The 18,040-nt window shown below is 41.3% G+C and overlaps 1 protein-coding gene across 2 annotated transcripts in view; it reads left to right on the forward strand.

Moving 5' to 3' along the window:
* The window catches only part of LOC126299244 (MAM and LDL-receptor class A domain-containing protein 1-like), a 352,356-nt gene that overhangs the window by 74,540 nt on the left and 259,776 nt on the right, over positions 1–18,040 (forward strand). The gene's annotated exons all lie outside the window — the stretch shown is intronic.

An 18,040-nucleotide genomic window follows, 5' to 3' on the forward strand; every position in this document is an offset into this window, starting at 1 on the left:
TAGTAAAAACCTTTTTATAAGATTACATACATCAGTGCATACATGACGTAACATAAAACTTCTTGCAAATTATACGTATAATGGTTAGCTTATTAATTACATATTTGGTTCGCTTACAAATTATATGTTATGTTGTATATGCACTAATGTATATAATGTTAAAAAAAGTGTTTTCTGTGTGCAATGGTGCCGCTGAGGATGAGGCGTGAGGCCTCGAAATCGATCGTGCGATAAGAGTAACAATATAACTGCAACCTGAGGCTATTTCATTTATTGCTTCTAGTGGAACTTCTCGTTGCACAGTTGGACATCAACTACGTCTGCGAGTTCGACTTTCTCGCACAACCCAAGATGTTGTTCTTCAACACCCTCATTCACCAGACTTGGCGCCGGCGGACTCCTTCCCGTCTTAAATTAGCCACGAAAGGTGTAGGCTTCATAGAAGCACCTTGTACAGTAGTTCATTACTTCGCAACTAATCACTGTTGAAAATGTTAAATATAAATGGCCAGTGAAATGAAAACAGACGGAAAAAAAGTAGTCAGGTCCGAGTGGGACTGGCGCTCTGAGGGTTCCTTACAAACTTAATTATGTATATAGACAGTTCATCCATTCCGGGAGATGAGAATCTCGACGATTTTTGCCTACTGTCGACATTTATACTGGCATGATATCCGTCGTGGGAATGTTTTAATTTTGAGTTTGAAGTCGGCTAACAAATAACAAAAGAGAAGTTTCTCTTGTAATAAATTAAAAATTAACAATTTTCTACTTTCTTCCTTAACTTGCACTGTTAAACCTAACTTCTAGCCAAATTTCATGATTCTACGTCAATTAACTTAAAAGCTTAACAGTTTTACACCACCATAGAATCATAAATTTCAGTATGTGATATCAATTTCAATTTGATATGTCTACTTGTTCCTGAGAAAAAGTCATTTTAACAGACAGGCGGACAGAGGGATCTAAACATTCATGGTGGTGTCTGGTCTGCTCTATATCGTGTCTCCCTACCACTTTCGCGCAACGACGCTCTGAGCATGTTTTTTAGGGAATTGACTAGTTTGAACATGGGACCTGTTGCTTGTAAGGAGAGGCCAGACCACACATGACATGTAGAATTCAGAAGAGTTCAGAGAGACTAGCGATAATATAACCAAATACTAAATGATCTCAGCATCAGCTCCACTGCACTCCCTGTAAAAGACTCTTAATACTAACTAAATTTAGTGGAAAGGGTTCAAGGTTTTCCTATTTTTAGTTAGCTGGTAACGTCGAAAAAGCGGTTAAGTTTACCATTGGAAATTTTATTCTGCTCACAAAACATCGTTTATAAATTGCACTATTAATAACAGGAAATGTTTTAATACAGGATGGTAAAAACCAACTGCGTTCAACAAAAATGTGAACGAATATTCCCTGAATGGGTTTCCAAGTTCTACAATCGATCGAAGGATGACCTATGCCATATCACATCTATAATCTAGGTTTAATTTAAGTTTCACAAAAGAGAAAACTATCAAAATGTGAACAGCATGAGTTTTAATTAACGATCGACACTAGTATTACGCAAAAAGGGGGTGTAACAGATGAGACTTCTGCAGTTCTGAGTGAAGCCTTATACGCTCAAAAATGCGGCATCGCGTGCGTTCATTACCTTGCGGTGTTTAGGCAGCGTCAGGGCAGCGGTGGGCAGCACAGCTCCGCTCACCTCGCCATCTCGGAACTAACTCTCCCCTAACTTCTCCTTACTACAATTTACCGAATTTGGTTTAAAAAAAACTATCTGGCTGTGTTTTCATCTGACCAATCAGGGTCTCAATGTTAACCTTAAGCTCCGCCTACAAAAATTCTGTCTTTCCAATGAGAAACGTTATACTTTTCGTGGTGGGGCAATGTTTTTAAAGTTTGCAACGTAACAGAGACGCGAAAAAGTGTCACGCTAAAACTTGCAGCTGGTGTGGTCCTTTTAGCGTTATCGTAAGATCTATACTGTTCCCCTGGAGGGCTCTATCTTTTAACATGGGCTGGCGGGTGGTCCTAACGTAACAGAGACGCGAAAAAGTCTCACGCTAAAACGTGCGGATGGTAGTGGCCTTTTTTGTGTTATCGTAAGATCTATACTGTTTTTCTGGAGGGCTCTAGCTTTTAACATGGGCTGAGGGGGGGGGGGGGGGGTGGTCCTTGACGTAACAGAGACGTAAAAAAGTCTCACGCTAAAACCTGTGGGTGGTGTGCCCTAGTGGTTAGCTGGCGACGTGGGTGTCCAGTCCGTCCCTTATCGTAGGGCCTTCTAGCTTAACACGGTTCTGCTCTCGGCTTCTGTTCTCGTTTCTCCCCTCGGAACTGCGTCGGTCTCACGGTGGGAAGGTACGACATGCATTTAGGCATTCTTGTGTTAGTCTTTGGTATTCCATTTGCTCACTCGTTACTCGTATTACTTTGGTTAATTTAATGTCACGATTTATTCGGAGCTATGTGACATACTAATGGATTTGCTTATCATGTCAGGGTTTTCATGGAAGGTGTTGGATTTGCCTGACACCTAACAGGGATAACAAATTAGAAATTTTTCTTTCGTGTGATATAATAACAAATTAACAATTTCGTTTTCTCCCGTTCAGTCGTACTATGAAGCCTTTCTTCTTAAATGTCAGGTATCAAAATATGTGACAAATGGCCATACACCCTGAAGAGTCAAAGAACCTGATACACCTGCTAAATATCGAGTAGACCTCCCGCGATCACGCAGAAGTGCCGCAACACGACGCGGCATCGGTTCGACAAATGTCTGAAGTAGTGCTGGAGGTCACTGACACCATGAATCCTGCAGGGCTGTCCATAAATCCGTAAGAGTACGAGGGGCTGGAGATCTCTTCTGAACAGCACGTTGCAAGGTATTCCATCAATAATGTTCATGTCTGGGGAGATTGGTGGCCAGCGGAAGCGTTTAAACCCAGAAGAGTGTTCCTGAACTCACTCTGTAGCAATTCTGGACGTGTGAGGCGTCGCATTGGCCTGCTGGATTTGTCCAAGTTCGTCGGAATGCACAGTGGACATGAGTGGATGCAGATGATCACACTGGATGCTTACGTACATGTCACCTATCACAGTCGTATGTAGGCGTACCAGGGATCCCATATTACTTCAACTGCACACGTCCCACATCATTACACAGCCTCCATCAGCTTGAATAGTTGCCTGCTGATATACACGGTCCATGGATTCATGAGGATGTCTCCACACCCGTAAACATCCATCCGCTCGATACAATTTGAAACGAGACTCGTCCGACCAGGCAACGTTTTCCAGTCACCACCAGTCCAATGTCTATGTTAACGGGCCCATGCAACGTGTAAAGCTTTGTATTGTGCAGTCATCAAGGTTATATGAGTGGGCTTTCGTCTCTGAAAGCCCATTCCGACGAAATTTCGTTGAATGGTTCGCACGCTGAAACTTGTTGGCCCAGCATTGAAATGTTTAAATGTGTGTGAAATCTTATGGGACTTACCTGCTAAGGTCATCAGTCCCTAAGCTTACACACTACTTAACCTAAATTATCCTAAGGACAAACACACACATCCATGCCCGAGGGAGGACTCGAACCTCCGCCGGGATAGCATTGAAATCTTCAGCAGTTTGCGGAAGGGCTGCATTTCCGTCACGTTGAACGATTCTCTTCAGTTGTCGATGGTCCCGTACTTGCAGGATGTTTTTTCGGCCTCAGCGATGTCGGAGATTTGGTATTCACAGTACACTCGTGAAATGGTCATACGGGAAAATCCCCACTTCATTGCTACCTAGGAGATGCAGTGCCCATAGCTTGTCCGCCTACTGTAACACCACATTCAAACTCACTTATATCTTGATAACCTGCCATTGTAGCAGTAGTAACCGATCTAACAACTGCGCCAGACACTTGTCTTAAATAGGCGTTGTCGACCGCAGCGCCAAATTCTGCTTGTTTACACATATCTGTATTTGAATAAGCATGCCTATACCAGTTTCCTTGGCGCTTCAGTGTATTTTGACTGAATTGACATGAAGCTTACATTTATTACAACGTCTAGGGACATGTTTACCCGTTGCTGAGGGAAAAGGGTCCTAATATAAATTTCACCTTGATACATTTAACCGTTCCTGAGGAAGAGGAATCTGATAGACTGACAAACAGGCAGTCAGTCAGATAACAAATAACAAAAAGAAATTCGTGTGATGTAATTACAGATTCACAATGTCCAGGTTTCTCCCTTTACTTGTACTGTGAAACATTGCTTCTTGCCAAATTTCATGTTGAGAGGCCAGCGGGAAGCACCCTATAGGTTTTAATGGATGGGTTTTCTAGTATCAAAATTGTGACATACATGGTCATATCTTTTGAGTGCACTGATTTGGAAGCTTAAATTTATTAAAACGCCAGGAGATTATATATCTTAACATGTGACAAATTTCAACTTGACACGTGGATCTGTTCCTGAGGGAAAGAGTCTCAATAGACGGACGGGCGGGCAGACAGTCAGATAACAAATGACAATTTTTTGTTATATAATTACAAATTAACGAATTTCGGATTTTTCCCTTTAATTGTACTGTGAAAACCTGCTTCTTACCAAATTTGATGGTTCTAGATCAACGGAAGCACACTATAGTTTTTGATGAGTGAGTTTTCGAGTATGAAAATATGGGACGAAAATGGCCAATTCTTTTGATTTCGTTGTCTTAGAAGCCTGAGTGTTTTTACACCCCCAAGGGACCGTAGACATTATGTGAAAAAGTGCAACTTGATAAGTGCTCATTGCTGAAAAAAGGGGCTTTAACAGACAGACGGGAAAGAATGTGATCCTATAAGGCTCCGTTTTTACCAGTTGAGGTGCGCAACCCTAAAAAGTAATAACGACTGTACCATCTCACTCGGTGTGAGCTGTGTAGTGCCAGAGATATTACAAAATAAAGTATTGAGGCAGACCCATGATTCAATTTTAGCAGCATAAACTGCTCGCAAGTCAACGAAACGCAAAATGGTTCAAATGGCTCTGAGCACTATGGGACTCAACATCTTAGGTCATAAGTCCCCTAGAACTTAGAACTACTTAAACCTAACTAACCTAAGGACATCACAAACATCCATGCCCGAGGCAAGATTCGAACCTGCGACCATAGCAGTCCCGTGGTTCCGGACTGCAGCGCCAGAACAGCACGGCCACCGCGGCCGGCAACGAAATGCAGAGTAGTGCAAAATGTTATTGGAGCATGCAGAGAAGGTGTCGATAATTACATAAAGAATTATAGACCATGATAGACCATGTGCATAAAGGGCGGAGCTCAGTCATGAAAATATTACTTTACAAAGATTACCTGTAGCAGATAAAACATTTCAAATGGTTGGAATGAATATTATTGGACCATTCACAGAAACAGCAGCAGGAAACCACTATGTTTTGATGATAATCGATCATTTTTCACGTTTAGTTTCTATGATAGCCTTATAAAACCAGGCCGAAACTGTAGCATATGCAAAGGTGAAGCAGTGGATATTCAAGTTCAGAATGCCTGAGACAGTAATAACTGATCAAGGGACAATCATTTTTTCCGATTTAATGAAGTACTTATGCCTGTTACTGAACATTAAGAAACTTCAGACTAGCACCAGGCAAATGGTCAAACAGAAATGATTGCAAAGATGTTAATGTAGCAAGTTAACTCACAGAATAATATCTGGGACACTGTACTCGCATACGCCATGGGACCATATGATTCCAAAAGCCATAAGAGCACAGGGTTCTCCCCTTACAAGTTTATTTCCGGTCAGAAGTTGACATTGCCTTTCGAGTTATGTGAGCCTCTGCCAGGAGGTGATATTTCGCCAGAGAAAAACTTCTCTAAAAGATCAAAAATTATTTGGGGGCAGGAGTAAAAGATGAACATCAAAGCTTTGGAGCAATAAGATACGACACATAATTGGAAAACAGTGATACCTAGTTATAACATAGGTCAATAGGCTATGATAACCAACTCGTGTGTACTAAAATGAAAAATTAAGAAGTTTGTGTAATGTTATCAGGACCGCATCTCGCCCTAGGACACTACACATCGCCGGCCGGAGTGGCCAAGCGGTTCTAAGCGCTTTAGTCTGGAACCGCGCGACCGCTACGGTCGCAGGTTCGAATCCTGCTTCGGGCATGGATGTGTGTGATGTCCTTAGGTTAGTTAGGTTTAAGTAGTTCTAAGTTCTAGGGGACTGATGACCTAAGATGTTAACTCCCATAGTGCTCAGGGCCATTTGAACCAGCCACACTACACATCAGTCGTATTCGACTTTTTAAAGGCATCATAGAGGTGCTGTCTTTACATTGACGTAATATTTACTATTTTATCTACCTCTCTAGCGCCCTCCACTGGTTTGTTGCAAAGTACATTACAACAAAAACTTAACGTATTGCGTCAGAAGTATACGAATACAATCTTCGGAACTGCATCCCACCAGTAAATGACCAACTTTTTTTTTACTAGAAACGGTCTGTAAATAAAACCAGACACAACATAAGGAAAGAAACACAAAATAGGAACACTTTTTGCTTGGTTACAGCGAGGATCATAATTTTGCAACTTCTACATTTACAAAAGGTGTTCGAAAAAAAGAGCAGCCTAGCGAAGCGATGTCCAGCACCGCCACTACGGGCGAGGGTAGTATCGACAAGCCCAACCGTTGCAAGATTGGTGACGATACCGTCATCTGGTGACGTCACATGTTCAGTATTTGTCATCTATTTTTGGGATATTTCCCGACATTTGCGGTCCCATGTGTCTTATGGCAAATTACTTGTCTCAGCGTTGCCTACGTCGCCTCAGGGTTTGGGGTGGGGGGGTGGGGGGGGGGGGAGCAGAGAGAGAGTGTTTAGAGAGGATCTACCTTGAAAAAAACACAATTTTTATTTTTATTTCCCAGGCTTGTTTTGCTGAAGTGTCAGCATCATCAGTGAGTTCTTTTTTCTTTCTTGTTACCACATGCTGTGGATCTTCTGGATTTTTATGTTATTTAATGCAGTTGTTTCCTTTCACAATTTGTAATTTTCTCTGATTTCCCATTATCTTCATTGTGAAGGCCTGCACTATTTGTGGAGCCTATGTCAACCTGAAAGTTTGTGAGAGTATCGTGTAAAAATCTGAAGTAAATCGCTCAAGAACTTTTCGAGACTTTTGGTAACAACGTTGAAATACAATCTGTCTTCTTTTAGAAGTGTAGATTACATATGTACATCGTCTATGTCTGTCTGAATGTTTATTACAGCAATGTGCAAAAGTCTGAAGTATATTTATCCAGAACTTTTAGAGGTTTTTGGTAACAACATTAAATTACGACTCTTCTTTAAATAGTAGTATAGATAACGAAAATATAATAGTTGAAAATGCTCCAATGTATCACGAAAATCCCATAAAAATCATGTATCGCATATTTTAAAACCGAGATGGAAAATCTAGTACATCACAAGCGGAAGCGTTATGGAACGATTTATTTTGTCTAATCGACCTTAATCCTCGTTATATACTAACTGTAGTGAAGGTGGCCAGGCAGATGGAGGATTTGTGATGCTGCTTTAGACACACGAAAGCCTTCTGCTAGGCTGCTGACGAGAAAAGTTGTTTCCTTTCTTCCTGAGGCGTACAATATGGACTGCATTAGGGTTGAACTTGATAGTAATTCAGTTTTAACAAGCAAAAATTGTAGCTCTTCCTGTTTTTCAGAGCTGTAGTCTAGATGACCTCCACGAGTGCCAATGAACTTTAGAGAGATTCTTTTGTTCAGTACATAGATTAGATATTGCGTTTTGAATATTTCATCCATAAAGGGCGGCATTAAGAGGGCTGCGACTGTTGATCAATACAAATAAAACAGTTTCTGTGTCAGTCATTTATTTTGCCACCAACCAACTGTCACAAACGTAGACTACGGGATGTCAGCAGTTAATTTATATAAAAATGAATACATCCAAAAAACATTAAAGTCCTTGGAAGAAAATTATAGCATACAGCTAGACAAATATCCTAAAACAAATTCCAAACTGAGCTTAAGGTCATTCTCAAAAATACTAACTTCTTGCTTACTGAAAGTGAAAAGCACCAATTTATATGCATGAATCCAACAGTACCGCGCTTAAGGTCTCAATTAAAGGCTCACAAAGAAGATGACTCTATAAGACCAATCTCCAGTTCAATTAATTACCCTGGGTACAAAATTCTACAGATACTCAATAAGATCGTACGGGATAACTTTGTGTTTGAAAGCAACTACTCAACAACAAAAAGCCTTTCATTCGCGAGTGAACTGAAAGCCAGATGTAACAAATTTGTATACTAACATCCCCATTCATGATGCTTTAGTCTTCTGGAACTGGTATCGAAATATAATTACTGCTCTTTCGATGGAAAAATCTACAAACAAATAAATGGGCAAGCTATAGGTGCTAGCATATCAGGAACCATAGCTGAAATACTCCTCAATCAACTAAAGCACAAATTTTTCACAAAAAAGCCAATATGCATTGAAGAAGTTCAGTTCTGCAGAAGATATGTAGACGATACATTTCTGATCATTGATGGGGAAACCAAGATGATTCACAAGACATCCTACATACATTCAACAACATGCGCACATATATTACATTACCTGTGAACAGGAAATAAATAACGCCATTAACGTCCTCGGTTTAACCGTTGGCGAACAAGATAACAAATTTGTATTCAAATTACAGGAAACCAACCACCACAGACATAAATGTACATGCTACCTTCTGCCATCGCAAGATGCACAGAATAGCAGCATACTGCTCAATGATTCACATAGCTCTAAAAATCCCACTGACTGCGCCTCCAGAAAGAAATAAAAAATCATGAAACAGATAGCTGTACCTAATTTATATAAATCCACATTAATAGACAATTTAGTTCAAAACATCAAATGCCTCTAAGCATTATGGGACTTAACATGTAACGTCATCAGTCCCCTAGACTTAGAACTACTTAAACCTAACTAACCTAAGGACATCACACACATCCATGCCCGAGGCAGGATTCGAATCTGCGACCGCAGCAGCAGCACGGCCCCGGACTGAAGAGCCTAGAACTGCTCGTCCACAGCACCCGGCGACAATTTAGTTAAAAATTAAAAAATGAACAAAATAACCGCCAAGACCCAACATGCATCCCCTACCTCAGAAACACCTGCCAAAAAATCGTCAATATCTTCAAGCGACACAAAATAAGAATTTCATTCCAAATATTCAATAAAACATGCCAAAGACGTCCTTATGCCTTAGAAAGCAGTCAATATCCATTTTCATCGTCTAGCACAAATGAAATCATATGTAGTAAATGCCCGGCTTAGTACACAAGTCAAACAAGCCGTAACGTCCACACCAGATTTAAAGAACACATCAACACCTTCTAACACAACACACCACACAAATCTGCAATAGCTTCCCATGTAAAAGATACAGGACATCGCCACACACCGTTAGGTGGCTTGCGGAGTATGGATATACACTCCTGGAAATGGAAAAAAGAACACATTGACACCGGTGTGTCAGACCCAACATACTTGCTCCGGACACTGCGAGAGGGCTGTACAAGCAATGATCACACGCACGGCACAGCGGACACACCAGGAACCGCGGTGTTGGCCGTCGAATGGCGCTAGCTGCGCAGCATTTGTACACCGCCGCCGTCAGTGTCAGCCAGTTTGCCGTGGCATACGGAGCTCCATCGCAGTCTTTAACACTGGTAGCATGCCGCGACAGCGTGGACGTCAACCGTATGTGCAGCTGACGGACTTTGAGCGAGGGCGTATAGTGGGCATGCGGGAGGCCGGGTGGACGTACCGCCGAATTGCTCAACACGTGAGGCGTGAGGTCTCCACAGTACATCGATGTTGTCGCCAGTGGTCGGCGGAAGGTGCACGTGCCCGTCGACCTGGGACCGGACCGCAGCGACGCACGGATGCACGCCAAGACCGTAGGATCCTACGCAGTGCCGTAGGGGACCGCACCGCCACTTCCCAGTAAATGAGGGACACTGTTGCTCCTGGGGTATCGGCGAGGACCATTCGCAACCGTCTCCATGTAGCTGGGCTACGGTCCCGCACACCGTTAGGCCGTCTTCCGCTCACGCCCCAACATCGTGCAGCCCGCCTCCAGTGGTGTCGCGACAGGCGTGAATGGAGGGACGAATGGAGACGTGTCGTCTTCAGCGATGAGAGTCGCTTCTGTCTTGGTGCCAATGATGCTCGTATGCGTGTTTGGCGCCGTGCAGGTGAGCGCCACAATCAGGACTGCATACGACCGAGGCACACAGGGCCAACACCCGGCATCATGGTGTGGGGAGCGATCTCCACAATGGCCGTACACTTCTGGTGATCGTCGAGGGGACACTGAATAGTGCACGGTACATCCAAACCGTCATCGAACCCATCGTTCTACCATTCCTAGACCGGCAAGGGAAATTGCTGTTCCAACAGGACAATGCACGTCCGCATGTATCCCGTGCCACCCAACGTGCTCTAGAAGGTGTAAGTCAACTACCCTGGCCATCAAGATCTCCGGATCTGTCCCCCATTGAGCATGTTTGGGACTGGATGAAGCGTCGTCTCACGCGGTCTGCGCGTCCACCAGGAATGCTGGTGCAACTGAGGCGCCAGGTGGAAATGGCATGGCAAGCCGTTCCACAGGACTACATCCAGCATCTTTACGATCGTCTCCATGGGAGAATAGCAGCCTGCATTGCTGCAAAAGGTGGATATACACTGTACTAGTGCCGACATTGTGCATGCTCTGTTGCCTGTGTCTATGTGCCTGTGGTTCTGTCAGTGTGATCATGTGATGTATCTGACCCCAGGAATGTGTCAATAAAGTTTCCCCTTCCTGGGACAATGAATTCACGGTGTTCTTATTTCAATTTCCAGGAGTGTAGATAGATGTAGATTTGACAATGTAGAAAGCAACCTTGAAATATTACATACACTGAACAAAGGAAACAGACTGTCACTATACGAAAAGCAATCTAAACATTCATGGTGGTGTCTGTTTGTACTATATCGTGTCTCCCTACCACTTTCGCGCAACGACGCTCTGACCGTGTTTTTTTGGGAATTAACTAGTTTGGACCTGGGACCCGCTGCTGGTAAGGAGACGCTAGACCACACATGACATGTAGAATTCAGAAGAGTTCAGTGAGACTAGCGATGATATAACCAAATACTAAATGATCTCAGCGTCAGCTCCACTGCACTCCCTGTAAAAGAATCTTAATACTAACTAAATTTAGCGGAAAGGGTTCAAGGCTTTCCTATTTTTAGTTAGCTGGTAAAATAACGTCGAAAAAGCGGTTAAGTTTACCATTGAAAATTTTATTCTACTCACAAAACATCGTTTATAAATTGCACTTTTGATAAAAGGAAATGTTTTAATACAGGATGGTAAAAAGACATCCTACATACATTCAACAACATGCGCACATATATTACATTCACCTGTGAACAGGAAATAACAAAAATGTGAACAAATATTCCCTGAATGGGTTTCCAAGTTCTACAATCGATCGAAGGATGACCTATGCCATATCACATCTATAATCTAGGTTTAAATTAAGTTTCACAAAAGAGAAAACTATCAAAATGGTCTACAGTGACTCTCAATTATCTTCAATTACTTATCTAACTTGTCGTAAATTACAGTGGCTGATGTGGCTTCTCAATAACTATATAAAAGAAAAATCATCGCTTTTCAGATCTGTTCTTCAAGTGGCAAATGTGAACACCATGAGTTTTAATTAACGATCGACACTAGTATTACGCAAAAAGGGGGTGTAACAGATGAGATTTCTGCAGTTCTGAGTGAAGCCTTATGCGCTCAAAAATGCGGCATCGCGTGCGTTCATTACCTTGTCGGTGTTTAAGCAGCGTCAGGGCGGCAGCGACCAGCGCAGCAGCCATTCAGCTCGCCTTCTCGGAACCAACTCTCTAACTTCTCCTTACTACAATTTACCGAAGTTATTTTGAAAAAAAAGTTATCTGGCTATGTTTTCATCTGACCAATCAGGGTCTCAATGTTAACCTTAAGCTCCGCCTACAAAAATTCTGTCTATCCAATGAGAAACGTTATACTTTTCGTGGTGGAGCAATGTTTTTAAAGTTTGCAACGTAACAGAGACGCTAAAAAGTCTCACGTTAAAACCTGCAGCTAGTGTGGTCCTTTTAGTGTTATCGTAAGATCTATACTGCTCTTCTGGAGGGCTCTATCTTTTAACATGGGCTGGGGAGTGATCCTTGACGTACCTGAGATGCGAAAAAGCCTCACGCTAAAACGTGCGGGTTGTATAGTCGTACAGGTAGGCTCGCGGCGTGGGTGCCCAGCCCCTCCCTTATCTAGCTTAACACGGTTCTGCTCTCGGCTTCTGTTCTCGTTTCTCCCCTCGGAACTGCGTCGGTCTCACGGTGGGAAGGTACGACATGCATTTAGGCATTCTTGTGTTAGTCTGTGGTATTCCATTTGCTCACTCGTTACTCGTATTACTTTGGTTAATTTAATGTCACGATTTATTCGGAGCTATGTGACATACTACTGGATTTGCTTATCATGTCAGGGTTTTCATGTAAGGTGTTGGATTTGCCTGACACCTTATATATCACCACCCTTCAAACTTAATTTTTGCATTGAATTTAGGCAATGATTGAATCGTTGTCTAAGTCAGTCAAAAATTATTCCAGTGTCTAAATTTTGTTGCCTACTGTTCAACCACGTTATTCTGTTCTATGCTAGTTTGTATTACTAATTTATATTTTTATATTCTTCCACATTATAATTAAAAATGACAAGAGAAGAATATTTTTATTCTATTATTAATATTTAACTATTTTCTTTCTTTATTTAAGTGTGAAGTTTTTTTTAAGATGTTTGTTTTCGAAAGTGAGGAGTCTTTCACATCGATTTTCTTAGAAATATTTTTTTATATAAATGTAGTAATTGAGTAAAATCTATTCCTAACACATTTTCTAAATATCACGTACAAGTAAAATGTTTTTGTTTCTAGACACTCATTTCAACATTGTTACATTAACAAATAAGAATTATTTCCAAGAATTACTTAGACAAAGAAATATACATACACAAGTATTGAGATATTATCCTGATAAATTTTACAAATGCTAAAATTTGCTTTGACAAAGAAATATGCATACACACGTATTGAGGTATTATCCTAATAAATGGTACAAATGTTAAAGAAAGGGAAAACATCCAACAAGATAATTTTTTTATTCTTTGTTTTTATAAGGAGAAAATAAGTAAAATATAGTTATTCTTTTATTTTTATGAGGAGAAAATAAGTGGTATATAGTTTCTTTATATACTGTCCATTTCAGAACTAATGACTTGTTTTTATCGATAGTCTATAGTCAATGACTGTTATTTTGCAGTTTATTAGCTGTCTGGTGTGCTTTACTTATTTAGTTTTTCACACGTTTCTTTTGCACAATTCCTACATCACATAATTTGATTTCACGCATTCACACAATCCTATGAATGTTCAAGCATGAGGTAGGCGAATGTTTTTGCACGAAGGTGATGGACTTGAGCGAGATGGATGTGGGCAAGCATTTGATGTACAGCTTCGTTCGTCATTCCTGATTGGCTTTGCAAGTGTGTGTTGCTGTTGTGGCGGTCCCATAATGGAATGGAGCTGTGAGTGCAGAATCTCGTGGTTTACTGGCTTTGTATGCGTGAAAGTCATCGTTATGTGTCGCTGAAAGCGGTCGTTTTTCGTTTATAATACTTCGCAGACAACTAGTTTACAATAGGATAGGGATTTGGGAAGGTATGTCGTCTATTCTTCACCCATCTTCTTTTTTGGTCTCAATCTTGCGAATCTTCAACTTCTGTTCTTCCCGCTTTTTCTCTGCTTCTTACTTGCTTCTTGGTTCTTCTCTGGGCAGGATATGGAAATATTTATTGATAACTAGTCGCCTTGAAGTTCTCCTCCTAGTAACAGTCTGATAAATTGTTTGGGCGCGTCATTTTTACTTTGTGGAAGTTCTTCTTCAGTTTCGTGCATCAGCGTGCTGTTTAATAGCAGTAGTGTGACTTTTACGCATATTTTTTTTTTTTTGCCAGCGGTGGCTTGCCCAAGCGGTCTTCTCGTCCGGCCGGTTTTTGCTCGCTCCGTTCATTCGGGGCTCGGAGACCCTTCCGGCGTTCGCCGTCCCAGCGCCGACCCGCCGCGTCTCAGCAGGGGTCTGTCACTGTGCGGCTCGGTGTTCCGTCCCAGCAAGGTTCCACCTAGCAGGCATATTTATTGCCCACTTTCGCTACAAGGGCCTTCTGTTGGTTCGCTGTCCGTTCCCTTCTCTCGACGCTCTTGCTATGTAGGAATCGTGTCTTGCTAATAACGTCCTTTTCTTTCTTGATACAGCTCGCGTTGCAACTTGTGGGGCGTTGCATCTCTTCCTTGCTGGAGTTTTTACAATGGTTCTTACAAAAAGTTTTACTTATAATCATCTAACATATATCTAGTACCTACTTATTATATGCCTTCTTAAAAAGCTTTACAAATTTCGGCGCCCTCTCCATGTTACAATTCTAAGATATTTGGAGTCTTAACGTCTACTCAAGAATCCTCAAATTCGTTTTTTATTTTTGTGTAGTGTCGTGGTGTATAGCATTTTAGTATTTCATGCTGTTAGACTATCTACGCTTTATCCCTTCACCTTAATCTATGGTACTATTGGTGTTATTATTGAAACTACTTTCATTTTCCCACCTTCCTCTCTCTTCATTGTTCTTTCTCCTGACGATCTTATCTGCAACATAATCTTGAAATATTGTGCTGATTATTTACCAGTAATAAAATTAATCTTCAAACTTGTACTGAAAGTGTTTAATACTGCCAGCCTGAGGTAAAAGTACCTCTGCTTTATCTCGTAAAATACCCTCTAATTCTCTTTTACTGTGTTCCAAAATACCTTGAACTTCTAGCAATTTTTCGTCGATTTCTTTATGGACTTCTAACATGAGTTGAGGCGATTCCCCGTTTTGTGCATACCATTCTAATTCTTCATCCTCTTTATCTCGCATCATTCTTAATTGTTTGTTTATAACTGGTATCTCTTCTAATTTTAGCTTTTTCTCAAAGAGAAGTGTGACATTCCCGAATGTTAGGCTACCTTTCCCCATATCTATTATCGCTCGTCTCTCATTTAAAAAATCTGCACCTATAATCAAATCTACAGTTAGTTTAGGTATAATCACGAAGTTGGCTTCGATCTTTTGACCTTGGCACGAAAGAGTTAACCTTGTTTGTCTCGTAACTTCCGCAGCATTGTTTCTAATAGGACCTCTTACTTTAATCTTACGTGTTTTCAGAACTGACAATTCCTCATTGGCATTACACTGCGTGAATAAATTTTCTGAGATCGCAGTCAGTTCACTTCCGCTATCAATTACAATATTGACTCGGATATTCTTTACCATGGCCTTCACAATTGGTTGAATTTGAAAGGGTTGGTTCTGTTCTTCTTCCTCTTGCATCAACGAATCCTCCACTGAATCATACATGAGTCTTTTTAGGAATTTCCCTTGTGAATTCGAACTTTCTGTAGGATAAGCCTCGACTGCTACTTCTCTCTCTTTTATTTCCTCTTCTCTATTTCTTCCTTCATTTACGCTTTCATCTACATCCTCTACTTTTTCCTCATCCTCGTCTATCTTCTCCTTCTCCGTCGCTACTTCCACATAATCGCATCTAAATGCTCTACTTATCGCTTCATAACTTCCTTCATTATATACGTTGGGTTGTGTGCCCACTCGTAACTTATTTTCAACTTCTGTCGACTGCGCATTATCCTCATTGAATTCGATTTCCCTGGTTTCCATCTCAAATAGCTCTGCAATACTCATTACTTCATCCTTTCTTCCTACATTCGTTGTGCATGCCTCTGGTAATTCATCTTCCTCGTCAGTATTCTCCCAATTAATTTCGTCCCAACACGATATTGTTATTTTCTTTTCTTCGTTTTCATCTGGTCCCTGCGGATTTGTTTCTTCCTTCCTCTCTTCTCGTGATAAGATTTTTACTTCTCTGTTCAAGGTGCTGCAATTGTCCTGAGTCGGTGCGTCATTCTCTTTGGCATGGGCGCTTAGCTGTCAACTCGAATGTTTATTGGGGTTTGGTGGTCTTACCTCAACGTATTCTATCTGTATTCGCTTTCCTTGTTCAGCTTGTTGATAGTGGTTTCTTTGTTGATAATTTGTCGGTCTATTGGTTCTCCAGTACCCGTTCCGGTTGTCGTTATTCCCTCTGTAATAGTTGTTTCCGTTCCTGGGTGAATTATAGTTATTGCCATATTCTCTTCTAAATCCATAACCGGTTCTTTCTTGAAATCTATTGTCGTTTCTTGGTGCGAAGTTATCACGTGGTTCGTAATTATTGTTTCTTCGTACTGTGTCTTGTGGATTCCACTGCTTTTTGCTTTCGTTTTCACGTGCGCTTCTTCTTTTTCTTGCGTCATCTTCCGAAAATATGAACTCTAGTTCCCTTAGAATACCTTTAAAAGCTTCGACGTCATTGCCTCCGCGACCTACTAATGCTTGCTGGTATTTCAATGGTAGCTTCATCGCACATAATTTAATCAACTCTCCGTCACTGTATGGTACATCTAAGAATTTATTTTTGTTTGCCATTGCTTCGAAAAATTTCACGGGACTCTTCTCTCCTGAATTTTCAAAACATGGGTTCTGCAATAATCCGTACTTCACTCTGTTCTGTGCTTCGCTCGACCAATATCGTGAGAGAAATTTCTCTCTGAAATCTTCGTACGATCGGCATGTCGCTGCAACATTCTGCATGGTTTCTGCGACTGTTCCTGACATGTGTGCACATATAAAGTCTAATTTGTGTGCTAGCGTCCAGTGTTCTGGTAATCCTACTCGGAATTGATCAATAAGAGTTCGTGGATGTAATGAGTTTCCTTCTCGAAAGTGTTGAAATTTTCTGACTGTGAGGAAATGATCGTTGTCGTACTTCGTCATAGTTCCATATGAAATTCGCGATTCTTCGTCATTTTTGTTTCTGATCATTTCTCCCGTCGTTCTTTCCGGTTGTGGTAGATCCATTGGATATTGTCCACTGTAACTTTCGCGTATCCGCGGTGCTGTCTGTCTGATTTCACATATGCTACTTTCCGCCTGTGATTGGAATCGAAAATGTGTAATATCTTCGTTAATTGCTTGTTTTTCCGGTGCTGTTACAGATACGGACGTGGTTACAGACTCTGTGCTTGTTCGATCCTGTTCACTACGCTCTTCAATGGTTTGCAACAACTCTGTTCGCAATTTCTGAAATTGTTGCTTCGTTTGCGCTTCTATTTTGACTATGCGGTTATCATATCTTTTCAGCGCTGCTTTTGTGATACGTTTGTGCAACACACTTTTTTCAACAATTTCACGCGCTGTACTTGCTGCTTGTCTAGTAATTTCGTTTATCTGTTTCTTTACTTTCTTGACTTCTCCCTGGGTGTTGTTACGTAATGTTTTGATCTCGTCCTCAGTGTCATTACGCAATGTTTGTACGTCCGCTTGTACCTTGTCAATGTCTGTTCTCAATTGATTGTAACCTGTTATTAAGTTTCCTATCACTTCTCGAGATTCTTTTGCCTCGTCTTCAATATGACTTAGGTATAACTGAATTTTTTGTTTTGTTCTTTAATCTCACGCATTTATCTCGTGGTTTCTGCATTCTGAATTTGAATTTGGTTCGCCATGTCTTTATTTTGCCTTGTCATGGTTTCCGTAATTTGTTGTAATAATTCTGCCAGATTGGTGGGTCCTATTGCCTTTTCTTCCGACGTCCTACGCTCTGTGTTTTCGCCCAAGTATTGGTTCGCAACCGATTGCATTGAACTGTGCTGTGACACGTTTCTGCTCGCATTCCTTGTACTCTGTGCTGAGGGAGCTCTGATTACTTGTACTGTGGGTTCTACGTATTCAAGACGCAAGTT

Source organism: Schistocerca gregaria, chromosome X (assembly GCF_023897955.1).
Source record: "Schistocerca gregaria isolate iqSchGreg1 chromosome X, iqSchGreg1.2, whole genome shotgun sequence".
Classification (NCBI taxonomy): domain Eukaryota; kingdom Metazoa; phylum Arthropoda; class Insecta; order Orthoptera; family Acrididae; genus Schistocerca; species Schistocerca gregaria.